This window comes from Triticum dicoccoides, chromosome 7B (assembly GCF_002162155.2).
Source record: "Triticum dicoccoides isolate Atlit2015 ecotype Zavitan chromosome 7B, WEW_v2.0, whole genome shotgun sequence".
Classification (NCBI taxonomy): domain Eukaryota; kingdom Viridiplantae; phylum Streptophyta; class Magnoliopsida; order Poales; family Poaceae; genus Triticum; species Triticum dicoccoides.
In genome coordinates, this window is record NC_041393.1 from 580,477,330 (window position 1) to 580,491,585 (window position 14,256).

A 14,256-nucleotide genomic window follows, 5' to 3' on the forward strand; every position below is an offset into this window, starting at 1 on the left:
TAAACTAACGCGAGTTTATCAACAGTAATCGAGGTGACGTGGCGTCATTAGCAGAGGTTCAGTGTAGCTTAATTATCCGGGCGTCACAATTCTCCTCCACTACAAGAAATCTCGTCCCGAGATTTTAAGAGGTGGAGCAAGGGGAAAGATCTAGTTACGAAATTCTAGCGATTCTTCTTGGTCTTAGTTGCTCTTCTCGAAGAGGTCGATCCACTACATTGATGTCATCATTTCTCTGCATCAATGCATCCCGATGAAGTTGTCGTCCTTCCTTTAGGATCTTCTCCGTACTTACGAAAGGATAAGAGGGGGAAAACTCTATAAGGACGGATTCTAACAAAATTGAGCATCATACGGTTAACTCAGGGGAAGAAGTATAAGTATCTCTAGAATCAAAACTTAAGAAGATATCGAGAGCAAAGTAAGAAGGTACCATGAGAAGTTTCAAACGGATAGGCAATCGTTTGATGTCTGAAACAACATGTGAAAAGGGGTCCAGAGCAACGAGATTGAGTATTGCGTCTGTTACCAGAATAGATACTAGGACGGTGGCCCGTGAATTACATACGAGGCCACGCGCGAGGGATAACTTTGGTAACCATGGGTGTACAGGAGAGTCGAGTTTCAATCCTGTGGAACTGTGGGTTATGGGCCCACCATGTGGGTTAAAAGAAGGAAGGGCGCTGGCATCTTGCACGGCTACGGTAGAAAGGCATGTTGAAGGATAGCCTGTCAGTTATGTTGGCGACAATGTTGGTACCAAGGGCGAGGGACGAAGAGACCCATTCTCCTGCTCGTTGAACGAGACGGACCAATAGGCAAAGTTCTCGTCCATCGGTGGTTACCGGAATGTCATCAACAATAGTAACAGGTTCTTACTGACAGAGTGCTACAACGAGGTGCTTACCTAAGCAGGGAATTATCACTGCTCGGTTAAGTCTGATTACTAGAAAAGTTAAACAAAACAATGGAAAGGATAGTATGATTATCAGATTAAACAGAATAATGGAAAGGAAAATGTGTTTAAACACATATTTCAGGAGTATATCCTTCCCAAGGACAAGCAGAGCATGATATCCATGACAAAATATAATGTAGAAAACCCTTTAGGTAAGGGGAGAGAAATTTCATGACATTACCCAGGCAACAGTGTTTGGATAATTGAGCAAGAAACATTTAGCATTAGGCTTCAAATGTTCTTGTTGAAAATCGGAGTACCACAAACATGCATCCATATAGCATTGACATTGTCATCAAGTAAGGGTCAGAATTTGGATGCACAAAGGATTCATCAGGAACAAATTATAGAATAAGTCTTACGATTTCCTCATGGAAGAATCGCTAACCTTGCTAAAAAGGGAACTATAACAATAGGTCCTCCGGCCAGGTGTACTAGGCATGACACCACCTTACAGGGTCATATAATGACCAATGTTATAACTCTTGGAAATTTGTCCCAACCATCATATCTTACCAAGATTCAGATCCGATTGGTGTCATGATACCTCAGACTCAGGATGTCCGGGAAGAAAAGGTGCAACACAAATCGATGAAATGACATTGCGAGATTCTCGGGAAATGAACTATGGGAGCAGGTTCCTGAAACAATAGTTCATCATTAAACCAAGGAGGGGATGAGGAGGTGGCTGATGGGATCAACGACAATTCATCTAGAATTCCTAACGGATGGATTTCCACAATAATGTGAACAAGAAGATGACACTTGTCAATTCAAATGATATAATGTTGTATGCTCGAGGAAAACATACACCATCAATAATTAATTGAAAGGTGTGCCCGAAATATGACCTTAGGAAGAAAGATCAATGTTAGAGTGACGATTCGATAACCAACAGTCTAAGAACGAACTATTGATTGTTAACTTCAAAGCAATAGGGTTGCTAGAAGTACAAAACTCAAGCAGCATCGTTAGCATATTGGTATCCCGGGAAAAAAACACAAGGACCAAGGAAGAATGGTAATGGTGAGAAGTATCATCTTACTGAGAATTTCTAAGAGGTGGAGCAATCCCCACAACATTCTCGACAGAAAAGACAGTAATACTTCAAGGCAGAACACAACACTAGCTGGAGAGCATGTTGTATTCATAATGTGGACAAGTTCGCGATGAAAGGAAGTCAAGGGTGTTGTCAATGATAATAAAAATCACCGAGGGCAAGGAGGGTATTTCTCATCATGAACACAATTGACATCTTGGAAGAAGTCAAAGTGTTGAAGGTGATCCGACACATTTGCAAGGAGGTTTCGGGAGGATGCAATCAAACAACAACGACAACAAGCAAGGGAATGACAAAGTGGCAAGTTATAGGATCAATATATAAGATGCAAGCTCGGAACCAAAGTTGCCTTTCAAGACAAGCAACATGATGTTGAAAGCTTGACGTAAGTCGTGCTCACACACTGAAAAATTAGTGCACCAGAGAAGCACGAGGTAGCACATTCAAAGATAGCAAGACCAGGATGTAACTGATAGTCTAGGAATGACCAGATTGAGTTCAGAATTTCCTAGTAAAAATACTAGGGGTATTTGATTTGTAGTGTGAAATAATTTCACTAGTCGGTGTCCTCGGTTGACAACAACCCAGAACCCGTAGAATGATTACGACAAGGAAAGACATTACTTCAACAAAGTTAGTACGATGTGGTGCAATGGCAAGACATCTTTGAGATACCAGGGGGTAATACTCAAAGGTAGAACATGATAGAAGTAGAACCGGGTCATTGACCTATGACAGTAGATACTTCAACCTTGCCAAAAATAGACGAGGCACTGGACTGAATTCCCATCAGATATATCAGATCGGGACAGCATGGTCGGAACCATAACTGTAAGGAATCAATTTCAAGAATACCGAAAGAATCATACAGTTGGATAATCATTTTGAAAGAAGCTTCTGAGACGGTCTACATCATTTTCATGGGCATGAACACAAAGTTCAAGGTCGACTCCCACTTCTTTAATGCATATCATTTCATTCACCTCTTGCTTTGATAAAACTGTAGTGTTGGAATTTTATTTGGTAGAACACTGGAAGAGTATGACTTGTGAAAACTTTTGGGTTCTCACAGATTAGGGGAAGGCATAGGTTCAACCCATCATGGCCTCTTAAGAACATATACCACAAACTTCAGAATTAGATAACACAAGCTCGAAAGCAGAGCATGTTCGACAAGGCCGAGGATATAATTTACCAAAGGCATTATGTACCCGAGAAAAGGCTCACAAAGTTATTGAATACGAAGGACGTTGTCGGATGAAATCCATAAAGGATCTGGTGGTCCACAAGGGATCCGATGTGAGCATCGGTACTCAACCAGAAGAAGAAAGAATGCAAGGGGGTTGGATTGTAGAAACAACTGACTAACTCAAAGCTCAATTGCACAAGAATTATGAATTCCCTGTCAAGGGATCAAAAGCAACGCTCTGATTAGGGATGGATAATTTGAATAGTCTTAGGGGTACAATCGATGACCATCTGATTGGTCGAGAACCAGCTCGAGCTAAAAATGATGGCTAAGCCGGAAAGATAATTCATAAGGATCATTTGATGATTGTGGGCATTCGCAATGTATTGAATCAACGGACTCAAAATGATAAAGACAAAGGATGCCAACGAAGATGACTAGATATATGGAATTAACCATATTACGGGAAGGTAAGAACTTCAGTAGCAATATGGTGCTGAGGATTTTTAGAAGGTTGAATAGCATTTCAAGAATTTTTGTGAATTACATGGATTAACTGAGGATGAGGGGATACTCGGTAAGTGCGAGAAATTATTCGTAGGGTGTATTCATGTGGTAAGAACTGCAAGGCAGTAAGCTCAAAGGATTCTCAGAGCAACGGAGAGCAGTTCAGGGCATCTTGTAATATCAAGATCCATAGGATTGAATGTAAGAATGTCACGTGTATATAGTTATCCATAAAGATATAACAATTGTAGGGGGGTCGTAAGGGCGGTGGGCATAAGTGTCTCAGGAGAACATCGTAGAGTATCTTTGAAATCTTCTGGTGCACTAAGCAATCATATGGAGTGAGGGCTCTTCGGGGGGAAGTAGTTACGAGAACCTAGAGTTAGAGTTAGCAAAACCATTTAACCCGAATAGAGGAGAGATCATAGTCCCAGAGTAAAGGTCGAGGAGTAAAAGATCCTAATACCACCCAATGGCGACGTGGGCCCGTAAGCCACACAGCCAAGTTAGTAAAAAGCTTTGCAATGTTAGACTCAACTTCAGCCAAGGAGTGTGGAAGGGGGATTCCTACAGGCAGTCGGCTCTGATACCAACTTGTGATGCCCCTGATTCAATCGTACACTAATCATGCACGCAAATGTGTACGATCAAGATCAGGGACTCACGGGAAGATATCACAACACAACTCTAAAAATAAAATAAGTCATACAAGCATCATATTACAAGCCAGGGGCCTCGAGGGCTCGAATACAAGTGCTCGACATAAACGAGTCAGCGGAAGCAACAATATCTGAGTACAGACATAAGTTAAACAAGTTGCCATAAGATGGCTAGCACAAACTGGGATACAGATCGAAAGAGGCGCATGCCTCCTACCTGGGATCCTCCTAACTACTCATGGTCGTCGTCAGCGGCCTGCACGTAGTAGTAGGGCCCTCCAGTGTAGTAGTCATCACCGACGGTGGCGTCTGGATCCTTGGGTGCAACTTTTGGTTGCGACATCCGAGAAGAAGAGGAAAACGGGGAAAGGAGGGAGCAAAGCAACCGTGAGTACTCATCCAAAGTACTCGCAAGCAAGGAGCTACACTACATATGCATGGGTATATGTGTAAAGAGGCAATATCGATGGACTAAACTGCAGAATGCAAAAATAAGAGGGGGATAGCTAGTCCTATCGAAGACTATGCTTCTGGCAATCTCCGTCTTGCAGCATGTAGAAGAGAGTAGATTGAAGTCCTCCAAGTAGCATCGCATAGCATAATCCTACCCGGCCTCCCCTCGTCGCCCTGTGGAAAAGCAATCACCGGGATGTCTGTGGAACTTGTCTGGATGTGTTTTATTAAGTATCCGGTTCTAGTTGTCATAAGGTCAAGGTACAACTCCGGGTCGTCATTTTACCGAGGGACACAGCTATTCGAATAGATAAACTTCCCTGCAGGGGTGCACCACATAACCCAACACGCTCGATCCCATTTGGCCGGACACACTTTCCTGGGTCATGCCTGGCCTCGGAAGATCAACACGTCACAACCCCACCTAGGCACAACAGAGAGGTCAGCACGCCGGTCTAAATCCTATGCGCTCAGGGGTCTGGGCCCATCGCCCATTGCACACCTGCATGTTGCGTACGCGGCCGATGATCAGACCTAGCAACCTCCATTACAAAGGAAGTTGCTTTACATAGTCCAACTCGGCGCCTGCCGCTCAGTCGCTGACGTCACGAAGGCTTCGGCTGATACCACGATGTCGAGTGCCCATATCTTTCCCGTGTAGTTGGTTAGTGCGTATAGGCCAGTGGCCAGACTCAGATCAAATACCAAGATCTCGGTAAGCGTGTTATTTTGAAGTAACCGTGGACGCCGACCAGGGCCAGGCCCACCTCTCGCCTAGGTGGTCTCAACCTGCCCTGTCGCTCCACCACAAAGTAACCGTCGGGGCCGTCGGGAACCCAGGCCCACCTCTACCGGGATGGAGCCACATGTCCTTCCAGCCCCCACATCGGAATCACTTGCGGGTACTCACCGAGTCGACCCGACTTTAGTCACCATCTGAATAGTATGTATGTATAGTATATACCCGTGATCACCTCCCGAGTGATCACGGCCCAATAGTATAGCATGGCAGACTGACAAGAATGTAGGGCCACTAATGGTAAAGTAGCATCCTATACTAAGCATTTAGGATTGCAGGTAAGGTATCAACAGATGTAGCAACAATGACAGGCTATGCAACAGAATAGGATTAATCGAAATAGTAACATGCTACACTACTCTAATGCAAGCAGTAGAGGGTAGAATAGGCGATATCTGGTGATCAAGGGGGGGGCTTGCCTGGTTGCTCTGGCAAGAAGGAGGGGTCGTCAACACCGTAGTCGAACTAGGCAGCAGCAGCGTCGGTCTCGTAGTCTACCGGAGAGAAGAGGGGGAAGAAACAGTAAATACAATGCAAACATAAGCATGACGATGCATGACATGACAATGAGCGGTGTTAGGTGTGCCCTAACGCGGTAGTAGGTGATACCGGCGAAAGGGGGAAACATCCGGGAAAGTATCACCGGTGTTTCGCGTTTTCGGACAAGTGAACCGAAGGGGGAAAGTTGCAGGTTCACTATGCTAGGGACGCGTGGCGGACGAACGGGCTGCCTATCTGGATTCGTCTCGTCGTTCTGAGCAACTTTCATGTACAAAGATTTTTCATCCGAGCTATGGGTTTTTAAGCATTTTTAGAATTTATTTAATTATTTATTCGAGCATTATCCAGAACGGTGAAAGGTGATGTCAGCATGACATCACCATGACATCAGCCGTCAAACCTAGCTGACCAGAGTCAAACCTGGCCTGTGGGTCCAATGGGACCCACCTGTCATAGACTAAGACTAACTAATAGGATTAGTTAATTTAAATAAGTGATTAGTTTAATTAATTAAGTTAATTAAATCAATTAATTAATTAATTTAATTATTAATATTTTTATTTATTATTATTTTTTAATTCTCTTTTTCTAAACGTTCCAGGGGCGTGGGCCCCGCGTGTCAGCGGCTCATCAGGGGGGTTGGTAGCACAATTAGCACTAATGGTCTATTAGGTCGGCAATTTAAGCGCCGATGGCTTTGAGCCACGGCGGAGGCATGCCGGATGGCCGCTATGGGCGACGACTCGAGTCGCGGAGGCCATCGGGGGCGAGCTCGCGCTCGCGCGCTTCCAGAGGAAGCAGTGGGAGGCCGCGGGGTGAAGGGAGGAGGGCCATGGCGGAGCTAGGCGGTGCCGGTGCGGCGGATGCATGCGGGAAGGCAGGGGAGGGCACGGGCGAGTAGAGGCGGCCACGACAGATAGGGGAGCGGCGCGCGGTCTGGGCCTTGGTGGCCACGATCACGGCGCGCTGGCGTGGAGCTGCGGGACGCGGCCGGGCGCGGTGAGCACGGTTCGGACGCGGTGACGGCCGCGCTGGACAGAGAGGGAAAGGGAGGAAGCTCACGGAGCCGGTAGGGAAAAGGGAAGCGGGGGTCGGGGTGGTGGTCGAGGACGACGGCAACATGGAGGAGGCAGACCGACGGGGAGGAGGAGGCAGGCCTGCGAGGTTGCGGTGACGACGGGCGACGGCGGGGAGGACGGCGGCGATGCTGGCACTGGGGATCAGCTCGGGTGCCGATCCAGATCTAGCGGGAGGGGAAGCTCCGGCGAGGTGGTCCTCCGTGCGGTGGCGACAGGGGCGACGGGAGGCGAACGACGAGGCACCAGGGCGCCGGTTGCTTGCCCCGATCTAGATCGGGACCGAGTGGAGGGGCGCGAGGGAAGAGTGGGGGGTCGGGGAGAGAAGTGGGGGGGTTAGGGTTTCGGTCGGGCGAACTAGGGGTATATAGGCGCGGCTGGGCCGGCCTGGTTGGCCCAAAGGCCAGCTGGGCCGGGGCCCAGCGGGGGGGGTCTTTTATTTTTCTTTGCTTTTCTTTTACCTTTGCTTGTTTTCTTTTACGGTTTTATTTTAATTCTTGAACTAATTTTGTTCTATACACCAAAAAGTGAATTCCTAATTTAGTGTCACATCATCACACACTACCACAAAAAGTTTTACCCAAAACAAAATAGATTAGTATTTTGTAAAATATCAAAGGCATTTATTTAATTGTTTCAACTATTGTTTTAAGCACTTTAGAGTATTTAAGAATTTTACAAAAATGTGATTCCTCCACCATAATTGCCTATGCATTATTTGGCATAACCCGAACATTTTAGTTTTAATATTTGAAAACTTTTATCGTTTAACTTTAATTCAAATTTGAGTCTGAAGTTTTTAAACTAACGCGACTTTATCGACAGTAATCGAGGTGACGTGGCATCATTAGCAGAGGTTCACTTTAGCTTAATTATCCGGGCGTCACAATGGCAATCCCTACTCACTCACATTAATATCTATTGATGGGCATCTCCATAGCCCGATGATACGTCTAGTTGATGTGAGACTGTCTTCTCCCTCTTTTTGTCCTCACAACCACCATCTTTTACCACCTTAGTGCTATATCCATGGCTTACCCTCATGTATTGTGTAAGAGTTGTAAAAGTTGAAGCGCGTTAAAAAGTATGAAACAATTGCTCGGCTCGTCATCGGGGTTGTGCATGATGGGAGTATTTTGTGTAATGAAAATGAAGCATGGTCTAACTATATGATTTCGTAGGGATAAGCTTTCTTTGGCTATGCTATTTTGATAGGACATGATTATTTGTTAGTATGCTTTGAAGCTTTATTATTTTTATGTTTTATAAGCTTTTATCTTGAATCATTTGGATCTGAACATTCATGCCACAATAAAGAAAATTACATTGAGAATTATGCTAGGTAGCATTCCACATCAAAAATTCTGTTTTTATCATTTACCTACTCAAGGACGAGCAGGAATTAAGCTTGGGGATGCTTGATACGTCTTCAACGTATCAATAATTTTTGATTGTTCCATACTATTATATTACCCCTTTTGGATGTTTATGGGCTTTATTTTACACATTATTATCATTTTTGGGACTAACCTACTAACCGGAGGCCTAGCCCGTATTGCTGTTTTTTTGCCTATTTCAGTATTTCGAAGAAAAGGAATATCAAACGGAGTCCAAACGGAATGAAACCTTCGGGAGCGTGATTTTTGGAACGAATGTGGTCCAGAGGACTTGGAGTACAAGTCAAGAAGCAGCCGAGGCGGCCACGAGAGGGTAGGGCACCCCCCCCCCTATAGGGCGCGCCCCTATCTCGTGGGGCCCTCGGGCGGCCACCGATGTACTTCTTCCTCCTATATAAGCCTACTTACCCCGAAAACATCCAGGGACCCACCGAAACAGAATTTCCACTGCCGTAACCTTCTGTATCCGCGAGATCCCATCTTGGAGCCTTTGTCGGCGCTCTGCCGGAGCGGGAATCGGCCACGGAGGGCTTCTACATCAACACCATAGCCCTTCCGATGAGTTGTGAGTAGTTTACCACAGACCTTCGGGTCCAAAGTTATTAGCTAGATGACTTCTTCTCTCTTTTTGGATTTCAATACAATGTTCTCCCCCTCTCTTGTGGAGATCTATTTGATGTAAACTATTTTTGCGGTGTGTTTGTCGATATCCGATTAATTGTGGGTTTATGATCAAGTTTATCTATGATAAATATTTGAATCTCCTCTGAATTCTTTTATGTATGATTGAGTTATCTTTGCAAGTCTCATTGAATTATCGGTTTATGATCAAGTGCTTAGCTTTGGGTTCAATCTTGCGGTGTCTTTACCCAGTGACAGAAAGGGTTGCAAGGCACATATTGTATTATTGCCATCAATGATAAAAAGATGGGGCTTATATCATATTGCATGAGTTTATCCCTCTACATCATGTCATCTTGCTTAATGCGTTACTCTGTTCTTTGTGAACTTAATACTCTAGATGTAGGCAGGAGTCGGTCGATGTGTGGAGTAATAGTAGTAGATGCACGCAGGAGTCTGTCTACTTGTCACAGACGTGATGCCTATATACATGATCATGCCTAGAAAATCTCATAATTATTCGCTTTTCTATCAATTGCTCGACAGTAATTTGTTCACCCACCGTAATACTTATGCTATCTCGAGAGAAGCCTCTAGTGAAACATATGGCCCCCGGGTCTATCTCTTATCATATTTGCTTCCAATCTACTTTTATTTGCTTCTTTACTTTTTGCATCTATATTATAAAATACCAAAAATATATTTATCTTATCATACTATCTCTATTAGATCTCACTTTCGCAAGTGGCCGTGAAGGGATTGACAACCCCTTTATTGCGTTGGTTACGAGTTCTTTGTTTGTTCGTGTAGGTGCGTGGGACTTTTGAGGAGCCTCCTACTAGATTGATACCTTGGTTCTCAAAAACTGAGGGAAATACTTACGCTATTATTGCTGCATCACCCTTTCCTCTTCAAGGAAAACCAATGCAAGCTCAAGACGTAGCAATAGGCTTGCAAGATAATAAAGAGCACGTAAATAATAAGTAGGGGCTATTTAGATAAAGACACAACTAAGTTAGTTTTAGTAGAGAGCTTTTTGTCACGAGAAAGTTATTTGTCCCTTGGCAATCGAGAAACTAGATCGGTAATCACTATTGCAATTTTATTTGAGGGAGAGGATAAGCTAACATACTTTCTATTCTTGGATCATATGCACTTATGATTGGAACTCTAGCAAGCATCCGCAACTACTAAAGATCATTAATATAAGACCCAACCATAGCATTAAAGTATCGAGTCCCCTTTATCCCATACGCCACAACCCCCTTACTTTGGTTTATGCTTCTGTCACTCAAGCAACCCACTATAAGCGAATCATGAACATATTGCAACACCCTACAGGGGGAATCCCTCACGCTTGCGCGACTCGGAGGGCACAATAGGACAGCACAAATAATAAAACATGCAACTCAAACCAATCACAATCATCAATTAACCCATAGGACAAAGCGGATCTACTCAAACATCATAGGATAGCCATACATCATTGGGAAATAATATATAGCGTTGAGCACCATGTTTAAGTAGAGATTACACTTCTGCATAGAGGGGGAAGAGTTGGTGATGAGGGCGGTGAAGTTGTTGGTGTAGATCGCGGTGATGATGATGGCCCACGGTAGCGCTCCGGCGCCACCGGCAGCAAGGGGGAGAGAGCCCCCCTTCTTCTTGTTCTTCTTCCTTGACCTCCTCCCTAGATGGGAGAAGGGTTTCCCCTCTGGTCCTTGGCTCCCATGGCGTGGGAGGGGCGAGAGCCCCTCCGAGATTGGCTTTGTCTCTCTGTCTCTCTCTCTCTTTCTGCGTCCCTGATTCTTCCCTTTCAACGTTTCTTATATTCCCGGAGATCCATAACTCCGATTGGGTTGTACTTTGGACACAATTTCTATCTGGATATTGGCTTTGTTGCAGCGAAAGAAGGGCACCAACCGCCTTTCGGGGTGGCCACGAGGGCCCAGGGCGAGCCTGACCCCCTGGGGCACGCCCCCCTGCCTCATGGCCCCCTCGGTCATCGTCTCGCGTTGATTCTTCTTCCCAAAATTCCTAAATATTCCAACAAAATTCTCTGTCCGTTTTTATTCCGTTTGGACTCTGTTTGATATGGGTTTTCTGCAAAACAAAAAACATGCAACAAACAGGAACTGGCACTGGGCACTGGGCACTGGATCAATATGTTAGTCCCAAAAATAGTATAAAAAGTTACCAAAAGTATCTGAAAATTGAAAAATATTGGCATGGAACAATCAAAAATTATAGATACGACGGAGATGTATCAAGACCAGCCACCCCATGTTGTTAATTTAATTTAGGTGTTTAAGGTGTTTAATCTTAGAATAATGTAGTATGAAACCCTGCTTATTGAATGCTCAAATTGGAAAACTACTCCATCAAGTTTGAATACTCATATGATGTAGATATAAGGATGTATATCTTGTGTTGCTCAAATAGGATATGTGCTTGCCCAAGTGGCAGATCATGTTTGCAGGTTACACCTCCGAGTGGCCTATGTTTTGCTGGAGTGTTGATTAATTTCCGTTCCGGCAAATTTTAGGTGCTCGATATGTCCTTTTTTAGCAGGTCATGCTAGATTTTTCCGTGAATTCTGGCATGACTTGTGCTAGAATATGTAGGAAATATTGAGTGGCCTGGATTTTCTAGAAAAATAATTAAACAATATTTCGGGTTGGCTTTAAGCCTGTCGAGGCTCCACCATAGATGAGAGGACGAAGAATCCCGACTGTTATCATGGGGGTCGTTTCTCCTTCTTCTCCGGGTGCTAGTACTTTGTTATGCACTAGGGGAAGGAGGAGTAACGACCATCACCGACGGTCACAAATGTCAGAGAGGAATCAGTGAGGGAGAGTCTCCACCATATATGAGAGGACGAAGAATCCCGACTGTTGTCATGGGGTAGTTTCTCCTTCATTCCTGTGTGCTAGACAATTTGGTGTAATGCACTCGGGAACGAAAGGAGGAGCTACCATCACCGACGGTCAAATATATACACCACGTGAGCTGGGAGTTTTCAAGAAAAGACTCAACAGATCGATAGCCAACCTGTGATGAATAATAATGATCTAATTTAGTTTTTGTAGTACACATATTTAATTGTACAAGTTTAATCTTTGAATTATGAACATAGGAAATGTCGTCAGACGAAGAAGGTCCCGGGGAGTGCTCCTGGTGCGGCGACAACCGGGGTTTATGCGACAGGCCTCACTTGGTAGAAGGTCGGCGCTTCAGCATTAAGCTCGAGGAGGCCTTCAATTGTGATGCGTTAAGCTATGATGCAAAGTGTTTTTCTCATAATTAAGCTCGACTTCTACTACTTCAACGTGTAATTTTTGTCTTTTACAATTTGACTAGCTTATCTCATGTCATACAAGACGCTATGTCTTGGAGAGGATGGGTTTTGAAGATCATGAGAGGAATGAAACAAAGAAAATTAACCTAAGGACACATCATGGTATGGATTTTGAGGTAAATCTATACAATTCTGAGAGCGTATCCCATTTTGGTTGCCTGGGTTGGGAAGCACTTTGCAAGATGTATGATTTTCAAGAGGGTATGTTTATCACCATGGATCTTGGTGATCCTGATATCGAGGTAGACAATTTGGACATTTGGGTCCTTGTTGATACGCTTCCAATTCTACCGCTATGTGAGTTTCTCAAACATAGTTATTAAGTAATTTATATTATTTGTTTCAAAATAGTTGACAGTTTATTTCCATTGATAGCTTATTTTCATTCTTCAAAGAATGTGCGGAAGATGGTAGACAGAACCTACTACACCGATGGCTCTAAGTTAACTTATCAGGAGAAAAATCATCTGGTCACAGATTGTACTGACCTTGAGAATTACAATGCCTATTATCAAACTTCTCCACATTATGGTCAATACGTGCCACTAGTGCACGTGTTGAACAACGATAACTTCCATGGAGATACCCTGGTAAGATTTTTTACTATTACGACATCCGTGCATCTTTTGCATACTTCTAAAACTGAACTACATTGCTAACTACGAAGTTATTACTATATTTTTCAACAAAAAATCCTGATGGATTGTGTGCCTCATTTGATGTATCAGAATGGTCGCCTTGATGTTTTGAACATACATCCAGGTCATCCTATGAGTCTCACCTGTCCATATCGGATTTCTAAAACCGATGAACACATGGTAATCAAAGAATGGAAAAAATGTATGGACAATCATAAGGAGGTTCTTGGAAGCAAAATATTGTGCGAAAGGCAAGAATTGGAGATAGGATAATCTCCATTCTCCATAATGGAGAGTCAGGGGATATCTTGTTTTATGCTATTTTACCTAGGAGAAGGTAGTAGGTCCTAGCTCATACTCGTGATCATATGCTAAGAACAACTAAGTAGGATTGGTTAGATGACTATGATGATGATGTGGTATCGAGTAAAAGTTGTATGATCGATGATGATGAGTATGACTTGTTATTATGATACCAATGATGAGTTATTTATTATTATGATCGATGATGCATGATGCTAAGTTGTTATATGAGCATGATGAGTTATTATATATATATGAGTAGGTGAAATGAACATGGATTAGATTCAAGTGGAGGCAATATTTGGTGCACATCGAAAGCACTACTAATCCAAACTAGATCAACTTTGGATTAGTAGTACTTTCTGCATGCACCACATGTTGTCTCCACTTGAATCTAGCTACTCCACATTCATTTCACCCACTGTTATATATAATAACTAATCATGGTCATAAAATCATATGATGAAAATACTGTATATAAAACCACAACAAAAATAAGTTGTATTTCTAAAAATACAAGAAAAGTTAGCAGCAGCACTTTTCAAAAGAAGCGCTACTGCTACTTAGTACTATCAGTAGCGCTTACTATAGGACATCGCTACTGCTAACTAGGTATAGCAGTAGTGCGTCCATCCAGCGCTACTGCTACTAGTTAGCTGTAACGCCATAGTGGTAACGCTTGCACAAGCGCTACTACTAGCTCAAAAACAAACACTACTGCTAGGGTTTTTTCTAGT